Here is a 19,533-nt window from a genome sequence, read left to right as displayed (position 1 = left end):
GTTTTTGGCAGAAAACAAAGCCACACAAGAATTTCTTTATTTGCAAGTCTACAAAGAGCACTGTATGTTTACTGCAAGGGCCGCAGTTGTATGCTTGAAGTGATACTTTATCAATAGCATTCTACCTCTGGGTCGCCAGCTCGAAACCCACCAAGGGCAGTTGCCTGGTGCTGGCCGTAGGCTGGTGGTTTTTCTTTCTTTTATTTTCTCCAGGTACTCCGGCTTTCCGTCACCTCCAAAACCTGGCACGTCCTTAAATGACCCTGTCTGTTAATCGGACGTTTAACCTTATTAACAAAACCAAATGTTTGCTGCAGCACAGGGTATGTATGGGTTCAAAAATACTACAAAACTACATATCTTTGAGGCTGATATGTTATAAAATACCTATATTACAGTTTCTAAGGCGTAACAGTTTATATAACCAACACGACAAGGAAGAACAATTTCCAGAACCACGCCCACTAATTTGTGTGGTTAGTTTCACTTCCGTTAAAAAGCACGCGTTATGGTAACCATAGTGCAGATATGTTTTAAAGAAATATAGTTTGTTGTTTTTATTTTGGTTTAGGTCCACTGACAAACTTGATGCCCTGTCAAGATTGTCGAAATATCTCTTACGTAAATCTTATCAAAGTAAAACACCTTTAAAACTTGATTTATCCGTTGTGAACGCTATTTGGATATTTCAAGGAAATTATCAGTTTAATGTGCTATACATTACCTTGCCAAATGAATGGTAGGAAAGATATATCAGTTAATCTCTGGTTAGATAAATTTATACATTAACAGTTTTAAGACGTTTGATTCACAGCTCATACATATCTTTCGTTCGTTTTTAATCTTTACTACGTCCGTTTTGTCGGAGACGGCTAGTAGCTGCTTACTGTGTTTTTCTTAACTGTACATTTATAAGTAAAATTAACATATATTTGGAACGGATCTTATTAACATATCTACAGGTTACAGAATCTTCACGATTCTTAAATTATGTTAGAAGTGCACAAATGAACATGGTATTTTGTATTAGAAGCGTATCAGCATGTCTTTACAACCCCATAACGTCTGGAATGTGGTGGACATATCGTCCCAAAATACTAACATAACCCCATAACGTCTGGTATGTGATGGACACATCTTCCCAAATACTTACATGACCCCATAACGTCTGGTATGTGATGGACACATCTTCCCAAAATACTAACATAACCCCATAACGTCTGGTATGTGATGGACACATCTTCCCAAATACTTACATGACCCCATAACGTCTGGAATGTGGTGGACATATCGTCCCAAATACTTACATGACCCCATAACGTCTGGTATGTGATGGACACATCGTCCCAAAATACTAACATAACCCTATAACGTCTGGTATGTGATGAACACATCTTCCCAAATACTTACATGACCCCATAACGTCTGGTATGTGATGGACACATCTTCCCAAATACTTACATGACCCCATAACGTCTGGTATGTGATGGACACATCTTCCCAAATACTTACATGGCCCCATAACGTCTGGTATGTGATGGACACATCTTCCCAAAATACTAACATAACCCCATAACGTCTGGTATGTGATGGACACATCTTCCCAAATACTTACATGACCCCATAACGTCTGGTAGGTGATGGACACATCGTCCCAAAATACTAACATAACCCCATAACGTCTGGTATGTGATGGACACATCTTCCCAAATACTTACATGACCCCATAACGTCTGGTAGGTGATGGACACACCGTCCAAAACACTAACATGACCCCATAACGCCTAGTGTGTGATGGACAAATCGTCCAAAATACCATCATGACCCCATAACGTCTAGTATAGACACATAAGACGTAAGTTACTGTCCTTAAGATTATAAAATACAAACACAAGGAGTTAACATGGTCATAATAACTAAGTATTTTATAGGTTTATGACATTGTTAAGCAAACGCCATGATAAATATCGCCGGAACGTACACCAGGCACAGCGGTAAGCTTCAGTGACATGACACAGACTCTCAACCCTTGGTCCGGAGGAATGGGACAGGCCTTCCACGCACCCTCTCAGTGGCTATAAATAGACAAAATAAATAATAAATCAATAACTAGCCGAAGGTTTTCAATAAATATATAAATAACCAATGCGACGAAAGATTTCAAGGAAATAAAGTGATCAGTAAAAACGGAATAAATAAATAAACAAATCCGAAGGCTTTCAAGGAAATAAAGATATGAATTAACATGGAATAAATAAATAAATAACAAGTCCAAGGGCTTTCAAGGAAAAATAAATAAATACAGTGAAACCTCTCTAATCCGACACCATGTGGGAGTGACATTTTTTGTCGGATTAGACAGGATTTCGCAAAAGTCAAGTATTTGTTGTTGACTACACTTGGCATCACGGAAATACGGTACAGTGTCGGATTAGACAGGGTGTCGGTAATATCAGGTATTTGTTGTCGACTACACTTGGCATCACGTTGCGAGTTCGAAGCCTACGTGGGGCAGTTGCCAGGTACTGACCGTAGGCCGGTGGTTTTTCTCTGGGTACTCCGGCTTTCCTCCACCTCCAAAACCTGGCACGTCCTTAAATAACCCTGGCTGTTAATAGGACGCTAAACAGTAACAAACCAAAGCATCACGGAAATACGGTACAGTGTCGGATTTGACAGGATGTCGAATAAGTCAGGTGTCGGATTAGACAGGTTTCACTGTAAATAACAAGTCCGAAGGCTTTCAGGGAAATAAAGAGATAAGTCGCTCCTAATGACTCGATATACAATAAGATGCATCTGTCTTAAATAAGTTCTTACTAAACGTTTAATCGTCTGGTTATTCTTAAAAGTCTCTTTTACCAATTAGAACCCTGGTATCACTAACACATGCATGGCCTGTGTCCAAACCGTGTCGGTTTTCTCTCAACCGTAACACGATATATGTGTCTGTAAATACGGTCCAGTGGCGTCTCGCGCATGAATAACTTCAGAAATGTTATAAAACATGCCGATACTAAAATACATATTGTGGCCCGACACGGTCTAATAATTCACCTGAAATTAACTAAGGTCAGAAAATACAACTTTAAAAACTTCGATAACGGTACGTGTGGGTCCAGTTACACGATAAATAACCCTAACAATACACAATACCTCATGTAGTCACCAGCCCATACAGTTGTTTGTTTTAAACACTTATAAAACAACAGCGACAAAACCCTCGCAATATCGATGGACAAACCGAGCTAGGCCAGAGTTGACAGGTGTCTGTCAAACTCCGAACTCTATCACGGACCCAAAGTACGGATCACTAAGCTTACATCTATAACTACATATTGTATTGTCGTCCTTTTCATTGAAGAACAATGTTAATATTTCCTTTATGTCTAAATGTCAAGTGAATTCACCCTTGCAAACATGATCGACAAATTATCATTGTCAGTAATGACGCCAATCAGTATTACCTACCCGGCTAAGTGTCAGTGGACGATGACAGGACAGGTTTCATCAATGAACAACAACAACAACAACAACAACAACGACAACGACAACGACGACGTAAATTTGTGTTCGTGACAAATGTGTATGAAGATGGAAATTCACAAAAAGAACAATCAGACACCAGGGAAGGCTTCCAATCCCAGAATCCTTCAGTGAATGATGAAGGTGTATTTAAATATAGCCATTTCACTTCTATATGCAATTGATGACAATCCCATGCTGTATTTAAACATACACACAATGCGTATATCTAAGTACCGACGTTTTTCGACCCCCTCCTCCCCATTACAAAGCAATGCGACACGCGAAGTATGAGTCTAATAACTATTTATTGAAAATATTTCAGGACAGATGGAGTATCAAGTTCAATACACTGTCAATCTGTAGATACATGTAGAATCATGTACGGACATTTTATAACGAAAGTATCGGGGAAGTTAGATCACATTACGATGCTGTACGCTTTATCTGTAAAACATGTCCAAACATTGTACAGATCATCTGACGTAACAGGCGGCTGTCTCATGTTTACCTGTCAGATCTGGCACCAAACACTTCGTATGTCTATATATGTAGTTTATCTCTAAATAAATGTATTTTGAAAAAAAAAAAAAAAAAAAAATCCAGATTGCGAAATAAGCCTTGAAACGTGGACGTTTTCACACACTTAGAACCAGGACATGACTATCTGACGTCATTACACCGGAATATCACCAAAAATCTGATTACCCAGAATCCGGGGTGTTACGTAATTAAATACCGATATAAATCGAAAACAAATATAAATAGGTATCCTTACCACGTGAGTTTGTCAGTTTATATACATTGTACAAAGGTCTACATAAGTAGTTTATCGCCACCAAGATGTGGACTCACAATATCGGAATTGGTCAATACATGTGTATGAATGACAATAACGTTATTTTGGGAAACAACTCCTAATTAAACTCTGGTCATTGTTCAATACAATTCATAAACCAAAAGCTTTGGCGAGTCTCTCATCTCATCACAGAGACATGACGTCATAGAAAGAATGTGATGACGTCACGTCAACAATTTATTTAGGTAACGTCACCAATATAAGGCGGTAATCAAGCGAGGAAATCATTGATCAATCATCTGTCCAAGCCGGATTTTGAAATCAATTATCTACCCCAGAAGGATTTCGAATCAATTCATCTATTGAAGCCAGTAGGATTTTGGATCAATTATCCAACACAGTATGATTTGGAATCAACCATTTAGCCTAGTATTTGGAATCGAACTTCACCCAAGTATGCAATTCAATTAAGATAATGTTGAGAGTAATGGTAAAAAGGTCCAGTTAGTGCCAGATGTTTGATTAAAAATTCATTGACAAAACTGATTTATTGACATATATGATAATATTGTTAAGCACGTGAATCAAATTTTAAAATAGTTTTTATATACATTGAAACGTCACTATTAATATAAATCAAATGTGATAAGGCTTCAGAACATTACCAGAATCGTTTAGGTAAGTGTTAGCTTATCACAGGAGACATTTAAGCGGTATTTCGGAATGTCTCGGACGATTACTAACCATTAATACGGACTGGCCTAAATCGTTAAGAAGCCGGATGTAGATAGTGATCAAAGAAAATATCACTAATATATTAACTTGGCCATATAAAAACATATTATTTAATGAGGTGTATTTGCGTAAATCTGTTTGTTTTTACACAACTACCGTTAACAACCGGTTGATAAACACCGAGAAGCATGACAACCTCGGGATCGGCATTGTCCGTAGCCTTAGGAATGCCTATATCAATCGGAACACCTCGCCTCCGTCAACGAACGTAGGTTCGGAGAAAATGACGAGGAGTTCCGATTGGAATGCCTGTATGATGGATCGGATGATCTCGCCACCAACAAACAAATTGTATTGGCGATACAGAAAACTAAATACATTGTAGATATCAGACAGTGTAACAAAGATACAATGATACAAAATACAGAAAACTAAATACATTGTAGATATCGGACAGGGTTATAAAGATACAATGATACAAAATACAGAAAACTTAATACATTGTAGTTATCAGACAGGGTAATAAAGATACAATGATACAAAATACAGAAAACTAAATACATTGTAGTTATCAGACAGGGTAATAAAGATACAATGATACAAAATACAGAAAACTTAATACATTGTAGTTATCAGACAGTGTAACAAAGATACAATGATACAAAATACAGAAAACTAAATACATTGTAGATATCAGACAGGGTAACAAAGATACAATGATACAAAATACAGAAAACTAAATACATTGTAGATATCAGACAGTGTTACAAAGATACAATGATACATACAGAATACAGAAAACTAAATGCATTGTAACATTTCATAACCATAATTTATAACATCTAGCTTTAGATACTAATAATGATATTGTAATTTCATACGGACCAGGTAATATAATATTAATTGAATTGTATCAAGGAGCTATTTAATTTATGTTGTATGAAAGCTCTCAATTTTTCACGTTTAGATCAAGAACAAAAATACATCTGGTTGATGAATAATGAAGGTGGGGATATTTTAAAGATTAAAAATTTCATTATGTCAAATTTAAAATAATACAAACTATTTCTGTATCCATTGTGTAATGATTTTGTAGTAGCTAATCTAGCTAACTTCCAAGTCATAGGTTACAACATGAGCGTGTTACAAGCAATTTTGTTTGTAATTTATATTAGTATAAATGCATGTCCATTCATCTGTCTTTTGGCCACTCTACCTCTTTGTGATTGTATTTCCTATATTGCCCCATGTGGGCCGGAATTCGTTAATAAAGAATTGTATTGTATTGTATATACTAAATACTTTGTAGCATATTACTAAGGTTAATTATAATTCTAAACAGACAAATGAGGCCCGTCAGGACACGAGTCAAAAATTGTGTTACTATGTTAAATATCAAATAATCAGCACAATGTATCATATACACTCTGTGTTGGTGATCCGAAGATAAAGATTGGAATTTCCTGTCTTAGTTGTACTCGATGAATATTAATTATACAATATTTTAAGTCCGCGCGGACGTGGAAGTATAGTATATGCCAGCTGGTTTAAAGCCTAACATCACACAGTAGTTAGTCCCTATGTACTAGTTCTCAGTGTGTAAAGGTCAGGTTAAAAAACCTTCCTCGCTTGGGTGGAATACTTAAACCGATGTGTATTGGCCGTCGATAGAACAATATAGGTAATTTAGTAGATATATATATACTTCTGATATTGCTGTCCTTTGTAAGTGATTTACGGATAGAGATATTGTAATGAACATTAAATATACATTACACCAATTAACAGCTCTATAATTTACGAAAATAATTAAAATATTTTATATATATACACATTTTTATCACACAATTTACGGACCGTAAAAAACTTCAAAGCACCAATAAACGCCAGTTTCCTTGTGATAAATGTACGCGATAAATACAACTGTTAATGAAGGATGATACCACTGACAAACCCCGAATTACTTTTGTAAATAAATGTCCGCGGAACCTTCTATCAATATCCTGATGGCTATTGGACCTGGCCCAGAAACGCTCCCTTGCATACATTAACTTATTTCAGTTACATGGACTGGCATTTCGTTCTGCTTCAACATATAATCAGGGAAAATGCTTTCATATGATCTAGAATAAATTCAGATTATAACATATTTACCGAATCCATGATTATTTTTAATGTTTTATCATGTTACCATTTTAATTGATGAATAGTGTAACGCTAATCGATCTGTGCGTAGTAATATATTGAAACCAGCGAAACGTTACCGTATCACATACCGGATGTGAATGCGCCATATAAAATTACTCTATAATTCCAAAATTTGTAAAAAAAAAAACCTTTTATATTACGAGTTGTCAATAATGATGGTTTTCCAAAAAAAAAAAAATGGTTTGGGAGAAAATATGTGCATAAAGAATACATTTTTATTTCATTAAGATTGCTGGTGGATGAATAGTAGTACAATTTACCCGAATTCAGTTGAATATATTTATATTTATTCCATACGATAATCTTACGATATACATAATCTCTCGCAATGGCGAATTGAGTATATTGACCTTTATGCACCGCTACCGCGGACTAACATTAGGGCACCCTTAAAAATATCTTGGTTTGCTGTAACCCGACCAGGAGTCTTACATATGGGTAGGTAGGTAGGGCTGAATTTTTATTTTAATTCAGTTCTGAAAACAGATTTTCAACCTTCAATACGAAAACAAATCAGAATATGAAAATCATTATTTATTTTGTGTTCTTAAACAAAAGAAACACACACCAACCTTATTTGGGTTTTGGAGACGTATTTTCAAACCTGCACAGCAACTTCCGGACATAAATATCCGGAACGGTGAAATCTTTAAAGAAATTATTTGTTTTTCACAATAAAATTTTTTGAGTCGCCGCATTTTTTCTGGGTCGATTGGGTTAAACCAAAACCAACTATATTTTTTATTTTGGCCTTAGATATACCTTGTCTTCGTCACTACTGATTGCGCAGGATACGAGAGTGTAAGGAATATAGGTAAAGCGATCGTTTAAAATGATCAGAGAGGTATTACTGGTCAAACGTGCCGGAACGGTCACATATTGTACACATTGTGACTTATATAGGCCAAGCCTGCTGTCTAACCCATTTGTATGAATGTTATACAATAAAATATGTTGAAATGAAATACTGTACACATAAAGTGTGGAAAATTCATCAAATCGTCCGACTTTTCCCCCTCATAGATCAAACTGATAAGTTTTATTTGTCTATTTAATGCGAAGTTTCCCCAAATGAGTTGAAAACCTACTTAAATATACATCATTGAAGCTCTAAAACTCCGATGGTTGTTGGTATATTAATAAACATACACGATTATTTTCGTGACGCCTTGTCGGAAGATTTGTGACTATTCAATTTGTCAAACAAGTGTTAATTTCAATCTATTTCATTTTATGTTTAGGAAGTTGTTTAAAATATCATAACTAGTCTGTGAGATAAGAACGCGCATATGTCTGTTGTATATTGTATCGTTAGGTTTTTATTTATGTTCTGTTTAGTCCCAAATGGCACATTAAATTGAACATAAAATGCATAAACGTAATTAATATATTCAGAAAAATAATAAGCTGAAACCAATAAGTCAGTAGTAATAGTCTTATATGTTTACGTAAATAAATCTGTGAATCTCTGCCAACAACCTCACATTATACTAGTAAATATCTCATTATGTCACCTAAAAGGCATGATTTCGTAAGAGGCAACTAAATTTAGGATAATATCTCTTCTCATCTCTCTAAAAAACTTTCCTCTCTCTAAGTTTCCATGTCGCTTCTTCAGTTGAGCGTTCGCCCTTGTGAGGCGGTTGTTGGGTTCTGTCCCCTGGCCCGAGTCATACCAAAAAAAAAAAAAAAAAAGTGGATAATATTTCTGCTTAGCGATCATGCCAGCATTTCGGATATGGGGACAACATGTTCGCCCGGTGCCAGTATGATATGACCTGGTGGGGTGTCCTGCTGGGTGTCTTAGGAAAAACACTTCAGTGGGGTAGTACTATAAAGTCGGCATCAGTTCCGCGTTGCATGGCAGTCCTAAGATGAACTTAGATATTGAAAGGACGTAAAATCATGCAAAACCAATTAACTTTAAACCATTTGTCGATGAACAGATCAAAGATACATGGAAACTTGATATCCCCACTTATCGTTAACAATTCCACGGAGGAATATTCAAAATGTAAATTTTGAATCAAGTAATGGAATACACAGATAAGATCAACGTACAAATTAATTTTATTTATAAACGTTCATATTCATAGGTACCTAATGTCCAGCAGAGCAAGGTACGGACAGCGCGAGACCTGACAGCACGAGACACAGCGCGAGACACATCCCGTGAGATACATGTAAACGAAGAAATCTCTAGAGAATAATAGTTTACTATACAATGGTTTATGTGAATAGTAGCGTCTACCCCAATTTGTAGTTTTATAATAGTGTCGGCAAATTGTATTCATTATAACTGTCTATTGGTAATTGGAATTTAGACAAACTCAATAATAAACGAAACATTCGCAAAAAAATAGTTTATATTACTGCTTGTCATAGCTTACTGTATAATGCAGCTTCGGAATTATGGAATTTAATAGCTACAGTTGAGGATCAGTAAGTTAAGTATACACGGTCCATAATCAGTTATCAATGTTGTATTTTATGGCGGACATTAAGTTGATTATTTCTAATATTGACATATATACATTATCATCTGCTCCATAACACGCCCCAGCGCATCCCGATAATTCCAAATCAATACTGACACATGTAGATGGTACTGACCCCCCACCACCTTCTAGAATGTAGATAGATAATACAAGGTATCCGTTATGATAGGGGGGTGGTGTGTGTGTGTGCGTGTGTGTGTGTGTGTGTGTGTGTGTGTGTGGGGGGGGGGGGGGGGGGGGGGGGGGGGGGGGGGGGGTTGTATAATTGCTAATTTATAGTTTTATAGAGTTCATTCCAATTCAATTCAATTTTTATTTAACTTAAGGCCTTACAGCCCATCACATATATAACAATACAATATATATGACGCATATGTCGTGATTATTAATTATACACATGTAATAGCGGTGGCCCTAGTGACCCTTTCCACCCTAAATATTAAAGCCACACAGGTGGTCTGAACTAGTGGTCCAAAAGTGCCGTTCGTAATTAATGATTTTGAAAAAATAAATAAAACAGGTTTGATATGTAATATGAAATCAAAATAATTAGGTTACCTAACTGACAAAGAATTGTATAATTTATGTAACATCCTACCATCTACAACAGTGGCTAGGCCACTAGAATTTGAAATATCACCAAGAAATATTCCAGTATAGCCAACATTCTGACTACACATCGTTCCACTCTGACCAACATTTCTATTTTCACACTTTGGCCAGGCGTGGTCATACCTGAGTGACCACCAGGTAAGCTCCGGGTAAAAAGTGGTCACTTACCTGTATTTGGTAAATTTCATGTTTCAAACCTATCATCACTGTTCAAATTCAGATTATTTTATTTCCTTGTGTTACACGATACATTAGAGATTAATATATATATCTTTCTACAGAAGAACACATTGAATGGTATATCATTAGATAGTGGCAGAATGCAATACAGTGAAACCTGTCTAATCCGACACTGTACCGTATTTCCTTGATACCAAGTGTAGTCAACAATAAATACCTGACTTCTGCGACACCCTGTCTAATCCGACCAAAAGTGTCACTCCCACATGGTGTCGGATTAGACAGGTTTCACTGTACATAAATAAATTATATAAAGCTAAGTAATTTTAATGATGTCCTTTGTAGAGTTGAACAGACTTTTTTTTTTGCAGGGACCTGTCCGTCATAGAAATGTTTTATGCAATAACTATGTCATATAATTTTACCTTTATTTATATACATGTAGCTTGATAGGCAGGATATTTCCCTGTCACCTGTTCTGTGTCCTAATGAAATTATCTCTAGTTTTTGAAATATTGATACCAGTTGTATATTTTATGTATGTGTATTTAAACGAAATATTATTGTCCTATATTCAGTTTGAAATCCTGCCTTAAACCAATTTAATATCAATACTACTTACCTGAGATCACACCTATTGTTATACCTGTTTTGTGTTTCCTTACCTACATAATATGTTTTCGCAATAAAAGCTCGCCCTTGTTATTATGCGTGCGACATAGAAGAGGTCCTGTCGACCTTAGTTTAGCAAGAGTTACTTCCCTTTGCCCACCGCGGTGGACGAATATTGCCGTAAGCGTGTATACACACTTGACATGGTGTACAACATATTTATCGCTTTTATACCGCATACAGATGTTGACGGTTTATACAATTGATAATTATCTATATTATATTATATGTAGATATAGGTTTTATCATTATTCAGTGATAAAACCTGTCAATATTGAGTGAACGCGACCGAGGGAAAATCTATCGCTCCGTCCGGTATTAGGGCCGTATTATCTCACCAAAAACCTGTCTATAAAGGACACCTTTATAGGATGAAACTTGTTTATAAGGATCATCTTAACATAACAAAACGTCTATAAAGGTCATCGAATCTCTCGCCGAAATAAAACCCGTAAATATAGTCACCTGTATATAACGAAAACTGTCTATACAGACCACCTGTTTGTAACAAAATCCTTTGAACATAGTCAACTGTATAACGAAAACGGTCTCAGAATATTTTCTCGGTTTGTGGGATTATGGGGTTTATTACCCCGTAAACAGATGCTGACATTTTTAATCTCCTTGTAGTAGCTTGATTACCTCGCAAAACATCATATGGGATCGAGGCTTGTCACATGCCGTCCATCCTGTCCAAAGCAATTTGGGTAGTGTCTTACCCAAAGGAAAAAAAAGGAGGACGGTCCGTGTTCAGTTTTCATGAGATTCGCCCTAAGTATGAATAAAACGCTCAACCGGGACCTTTAAATGAGGTCCATGTGCTCCACTGACTGAGCTTTGTGAACAACTAGGGTCATTTTGAGACGGAGACTCTTTGTAGTAGTTTGTGACTACCTCAATGTAAAAAAATACGATTAGTCAGTCGCATGTCATCAAGAGCAATCAGGATAAAGTGCCTTACACAAGGACACAACGACGACAACACAGACCGGCCCGTTTCTTAGCTTCCCGAAAACAAATCTGCACGGGTAGGGGTGTCGAGGCACACACCTCAGATCTTTATCTGAGGTTACCATCGCACCGCTTACTGACTGGGCCATCGCCGAATATCTCATAAATATACAGATGATTAATTCTAAGTCCGTGCTACCAGATAGTGCTGATATTAATAGTCAAACAAAAGACACGTTGAAAACAAAGTTTAGAGACGAAACGAAGCTACAGCAATTTTTAAAGGAAATTAAAGTTCAAATTCGAGTTCGATGAAAATCGTTCCACAGCAACTACGACCACGTGACCCCGTGTCACGGTAGATGACTCTCAGACTAGGTTGTTAGACGTTCAGTGTGTAATGGACAGCGATTCGCCGGTCATTTCTCGGACAAATGTCCGGACAGTTGTACAAAGTGCAGTCCGGTGTTAAATTTTCTGCTCCACTGACCGTGACCAGTAGTACTGCTGACCGTTTAGAGTAGCGACATACTGACCATCTATCAACGCATGCGCATATGAAAAAAAACACCCAAAGGTACACAACACACTGGTCAAGGTTTCGAGGAGTACAATGGTATACTTATATATATATATTGTAGTAGTCTTATCGCCAACCATTTATACCATGCTGTGTCAAAACGAGTCTAAATATAGTTATTGACCTACATGTACCCATTGTCAGTACAAATAACTCACATAAATATTACATATCCCAAAATACACGCTTTTTTTCTACGATATGACACCGGCAAGACAATGATTGGATTTGTGTTTTCCCCTTTATGGGAAAGTTATCAGCGCTTATTGAAAGCAATTAATTTTATTCATTTAAATATTATAAGGTGAGCGATTTGTATCAATCAGATTTTCAACGTGTTTTATTTTCCGGTATCTGTAGTCGTGCTGAGCAAAATAACGTGCCCTTCGCTCTGTAATCGGACGAGTCGGAATGACGTGTCCCTCTCTCTGTAGTCGCACGAGGCGAAATAACGTGCCCTCCCCTCTGTAATTACACGAGGCGAAATGACGTACCCTTCCCTCTGTAGTCGGACGAGGCGAAATGACGTACCCTTCCCTCTGTAATCGGACGAGGCGAAATGACGAACCCTTCCCTCTACAGTCACGTGAGCGAAATAACGTCCATGTATCCCCGGGGCTGTAACCGCGCGGGGAAAATAACAGTAATGCACGTGCTGTAGTCGACCGGGGTGAAATAACGCTAAACTTCGTTCTGAAATTCTGTAGAGGGGAACAAACTTTTCACACCCCTTCAACCTCTCCTTTTACCAATCGCTTTGCAATTCCGTTTTTAATTAGTGAAGTTACACTACCCAATTTGTACTGTATCATGTATTGCACATGTTTATGCTGATTAGCCGAAAGGCTAAAAGCCAATAATCTATTAAACCCTAAACACTACAAAACTAAATTTCAAACTACACAGAAAAAAAAATTAAAGATGGTTAGCGCCCAACTTAAATGACAATTTTCTGATGAAATCAAACAATGTTCAAAAGATTGTCTTTACCGTATTTAAATTGACATGTTACCGCATTTACATAAATATAGGCGGAAATCACTCTCCGATGTAAATGAGGCTTCCATATTTGAACCACAATCTTCATGATACATTGCAAAAACTGATGTTCTGATTTAAAGAAGCTTGCAAAACGAAAATGTGTTCGAAAGAAGACAGCGACAGAGTTCGCCAAACACCAAGATACCTTTAGGAGGAAAGAAGACAGTGCTCTTGGTACAGGTCAAGAGGAAAGTGTCTTTTGTAAGCCATGCCCGGGCTAGTTTCTTATACCTGGTCTTTTTGTTTATATTTATTCACGGATTAATGAAAGAAAATTAAATCAAATATTTAATCTTTGACAAAACCGTTGTTAAGTTGAATTCAAAATACAGTCAAACTTCGTTAACTCGAACTCGGATAACTCAAAGACCCCGTTTAACTCGAAGTATTACTCCAGTTCCGGCCAAAATCCTTCTTTTTCTTAATAATAAAACTCGGATAATTCGAAACACTCGGTTATCCCGAAGTAAAATGTTGGTCCCGATATTATAAAACCTATGTAAAATGTATCGGTTATCCCGAAGTTGAAAACAATATTTTCATGTTTCAACAAAATGTGTCAACAAAATACTCATCGTACATCTCGGTACATTGCTTACAATTTCCGGCACGGAAAATATCCCGTTTTTCTTTCGGTTTGTTTTTTAATAACTTTAAACATACCTGACTATTGTTACTGTAAAACCCGTCTTTATTAAAATCCAACAGTATTGATGTATGCGTTTTTTTAAGACATATATATGTGGGTCTTCTTGAAACTGATTCTCTAGAGAGTTCGTTCTCTGTAACAGAAACGTAGATATGCATTGTCACCACGCAATTTGTAATAACGACACAATTTGTAATAAAAAAATCCAAGACTTTTTTACCAGGTCAATTGTCATTACATGGAAAGATTATCTTCACTTGGTACATATTTCGACCTAATTGTATTAGAAAAATACTTATTTGTTGCTTATAATGACATTTGAAAAGTTACTCTAAATTGCGTCGTGTTGCATGTGCACATCAACGCCATTTGTTATAAAAATTTCAAAGTCTTTTTTACCAGGTCAATTGTCATTAGATTGAAAGATAATCTTCACTTGGTACATGTTTTAACCTAATTCTATTGGAAAAATACTTATTCATTACTTATAATGACATTTGAAAAGTTATTACAAATTGCGTCGAGTTGCATGTGCACATCAACGCCATTTGTTATAAAAATCAATGTGATATATGAAACAAAAAAAAGTAACTATTGGAAACTAATTGGTTCGTAAAAAAATAACCGGCGACGGTGATACACCAGCTGACCCATTCAATTAACCTTGGCACCGTCTACTCAGCCGTGTCGGACTATAAATAGGTACAAACAATTAATGACCTGTAACGAAGAGTCGGTTACCTGTATATTAATACATATGTATATAGGCCACAGTTGTGTAAGCTTCTATCTAGGACCAATTCGTTTTCGTATCAATTTGTCATTATTGCAATAAAAATAGCCATTTTTACAACTTTTTATACTATTTTGTCGGATTTGCTGTTGTTTTTTCGTAACAAATGAGAAATCACAGTCGATATTGCGCTTCATGATTTTTGTTTTGTTATGCTGTTTGCATCGGGTCTTTTGTTAGCTTGAGACAAAAAAAAATGTACACTAGTTGGAAAAAAATACCTTTACGATACATCATATTAAATCATATTTCACTTGGTATACTGGTAATTGGTAAACAAACGTAAAAAGGAACAGAATTGATTGGACCGTGGGTGTTCTATCATATCGGGTTCTATCAACCCCTCTCTTCTGTTATCTGTGACAAAGATTTCTAAGATTTTGTTGTCAACTCAGACAGACATATATGTAACAAGAGGTCACATATATTCAGCAAATTTAACACACGACGTAGCCAATTAACAGCAATATAAATATAATTTCACTTGAAATATTCAAATTTAATATATACATTTAAATTTTTAAGTTTTTTCTTTTTTTTCTGGAAACTAAAATGAGAAAGATCACGAACATTACAGAAAAAATAGACCTTTCATTTTTGTCAGACTATGATTTGTACAATATATTGAATAATGATACTCGTCACCAAACAAGGAATAGATCCTTTCAGGATGAGATATACTCGCTCATAGTCCCGTTTCTATACGCAAATGCAAAGCTAATGTACGAAATTTCACAATATTGTTTTTATTTACTTCTTTCATTTATTTGAAAAAAAAATCTTCAATTTCAAATTTTTTTTTTAATTTGCGATTGTTTTTTTCTAGATGACACTTCTATATCGTTAAACCATTTCTGTATAAAGTGGTAATGTGGACTTCGTTTTAAAACAAATGTTCAAATCATCTTCACTTAATGTACATATTTCCTGAAGATTAAAATTCTCTAAATATGACACCCCCTCCCCGTGTACGTACCCAGGTATTTGATCACGGGTAAGGAAAATGTAAGAGGCCCTCGGAACCGTACATAAAACGTTAAAAGTATTTACGGCTTTGTAAGAACATTTTTCATGATTTTAAGCCCTTTCATTTATTATATTATCAGAGCATTATTGAAAGTGACGTCATAACAACTGACCCTTGTGATGAATCATTCAAGCGCATGGCTGATTTCATCTTATAATAAATCAAGCACAATAATGAGATCCTAGACCGTGATCCGAAACACAGCATCCTCAATCATTTCAAACGTTCCAAGGACTCGTTTGTCGTGGTGACTAATAAAGGAGTAGACAACCGGTGGTGATAATACGGAAGCTTTACACCAACACGGCTTGACCTACCGTTACAAATCGTGATGACAAGACCACAACAATATTACGCTGTTTTGTACATAAAGTAAACATCCCGCTCGGCGAGGTCACGGTAAACCGGAATCACACCTTGTAATACACATCGGCATCCAGTCATAATTGATTTCCTTTTAAGGAAATCAAAAAGTATATTTTCACTGCCTTGCAGTTATGAAAACGTTTCATGAATCGTGATATTTTTTCATCGTAAATTAATAAAGCTGAAGAATTGTGTGGGTAACACACGTTTCTCATTCGCCTTTGTTAGGTTGATAAATCCCCCGTAATGACCTCACTTCAAAATATGTTATCTTACGAAACAAAGAAAATGACACTATTAAATTTACAGTAATAGTTTAGCACCAATTATAATGAAAATTACGTATATCACTTGTTGTACACAGATCGTGACGGGAAGTAGAGCCTTCAACTGTCTTCTCAGAACCCTTATCTGTAACACGTATAAAGTTAGGTGTAACTGACACCTCATGTACTTTCAGTGCAGACTTGTAAAAATGACAGCATGATTAAAGCTCATGATAACATATATCCGGTTTTACTGCTCGCTGTCATTAACTAACGGGACTTTAAGGGACATTTCATTAATTTGAATTTAAGAAATAATCTCTTGGGATAAACTATGAAAAAAGATATGTTAAAGAATACATTTATTACTTGCATGTCAAGGTACGGATTGTTTGTTTATTTTCAGATGTTTGTTTACTCTGTGGTCCAATAATGACTTGATATCTAAATAAAAATGAAATTAACGAACTATAAAACTTTGTGGCTTTACTACATAATTTATACGTACCAACTTTAGTGGTATAGACCTGCCATCACACCGCAAGTTTTTAAGTTTTATTAAGAATTATCAAGCTGAATTTTATTACTACACTGGAGCGAATCTTACTCTAGTTTTAAACAATAATAGGACAGACATCTAAAAATCAAAATAATGAACTTTGATTTCGATTTTCTAGAGCAATGGCCAGTTTAGCTCAACAACGAAGTGGTCGGATTCATAAAGTGTTCGTTCGTCCGTCAACTTCATTATTTATTTCAGACGATCGCCCGTTAATAGTGATATTATGTTTTAGATTTGTACAACATTGAACTAGCTGTCAAAGATCTCGTTATTTTTATCTAATACATCGTGGAAATAGATAAATTTTAGTTGTGACAGGTAGATGCTTTTCTTTTGTATCATTTGAACTTCCCAATTTTACATTACAGGTGTCAAACGATTATTATGAATGTTACATTTTAATTCCATTTCCGCTGTGAAATCATACCCAAAACACGATTACTTTAGACAAATGACGTGAAATATGGATGAAATTATACTTTATGACAAGTAGTAGCTTTTTCTCTCAATTTCATTTATTTCCTATGACAACTGTATCCGTTGTACACGGAGTGTCGATTAAGAACTAAATGCGGTGGGCCCAATACCTGTATGCCGTCATACAACCGTAAATGCCATTGGACACTACAGGCGGTGATGTATTTTTTATAAGTAAAGACCTAACCACATCATGATCGACAGTTGACTCAGGTCACTCGCTCAATCGATACTCCTCCGTCATCGTAGCAAATAGTCGGTGATCAAAGTCAAGGTTGGATCATCGGTCAATCATTAAATATTCTAAGAACTGCGCATCATAATTATATTCATCTTCGAGATCCATTGGAGGTTAGGTTAACTTACCCCCTATTCCGAGCGTAGAGTGGATTGTGTATATTGCGCAACCTCCAAATCTCGCGAGATCGCGAGAACGTAAAGGCGAGGTCACGAGAATATTGCGCTAAATTTGTAAACACACTGTATTGGATTATCTATTTTTTCAGCATGAAAATCAGCATCAACACGTTAACACATGTAATAATCACCAGAGTGCATTCATTGTCAATATGACTGCAGTCAGGTTGGCACATTAGTACAATATCTGTAGTACTATATATATCTACCATCACTTCCATGCGTATGAATATATTTTATTTACTCCCATCGAAATTTTGAAACGCGACACGTTAATGTTTATACCAATTAAACAAAGTAAGATACACATTCAAATATAAAGTGTAGTTAATTAGAGTATTGCCATCTTAAAACAGTTCCACATTTAACAACATCAATATCAATACGTATATCGGTCAGTCTGTACAGCGTTAGCGCTCAGAATATTAGGAGTGGGACGACTGGTTCGCTTGTTGTCAGTATAATGTGACCGGGTGGGGTGTCCTGCTGGGTGTCTTCGGCAGTATGCTTCAGTGAGATAGCACTATAAATCGGCAAAAGTTCCGGCCTATCACAAGGAGACTTAACACGAACATACCGCAGCCTCCCAAAACACACATCCGCACTCACCACACGCACGCATGTCGCACGCACGGGAGGCCGTCCTTAAATGACCTTAGCTGTTGATACATGTAGGACATTGAACAAATAAAACCAAACCAAAACAAAAAGTCATGAGAGACTACAAAGACAATTTCTATAAAATAAGTATCCACGTCTATTTGAAATTTGTCTCATCCTCATGAAGCAGTGACATACACTGTATTTACAACATCGATATATATATAGGACACTCGGTATAAAGTCCTCCACCTCTGGGTCGCGAGTTCGAAACCTACGTGGGGCAGTTGTCAGGTACTGACCGTAGGCCGGTGGTTTTCTCCGGATACTCCGGCTTTCCTCCACCTCAAAAACCTGGCACGTCCTTAAATGACCCTGGCTGTTAATAGGACGTTAAATAAACTAAACTAAACCAAACGGTACACAGTCACGAGAGGGAATTAATGATATGTACAAGATAAAATATTTGATCAAATTAAAAAAATAATTTTATTTAGATAAGTATATATCACTGCTCTGGAGTATAAGCATTATTTACCGATATCACAGCGTGTAGCAACATTTTAGTCAATTTT

The sequence above is a fragment of the Pecten maximus genome, chromosome 13, assembly GCF_902652985.1.
Source record: "Pecten maximus chromosome 13, xPecMax1.1, whole genome shotgun sequence".
NCBI classification, from domain to species: domain Eukaryota; kingdom Metazoa; phylum Mollusca; class Bivalvia; order Pectinida; family Pectinidae; genus Pecten; species Pecten maximus.
This window is presented reverse-complemented; position numbering follows the sequence as displayed.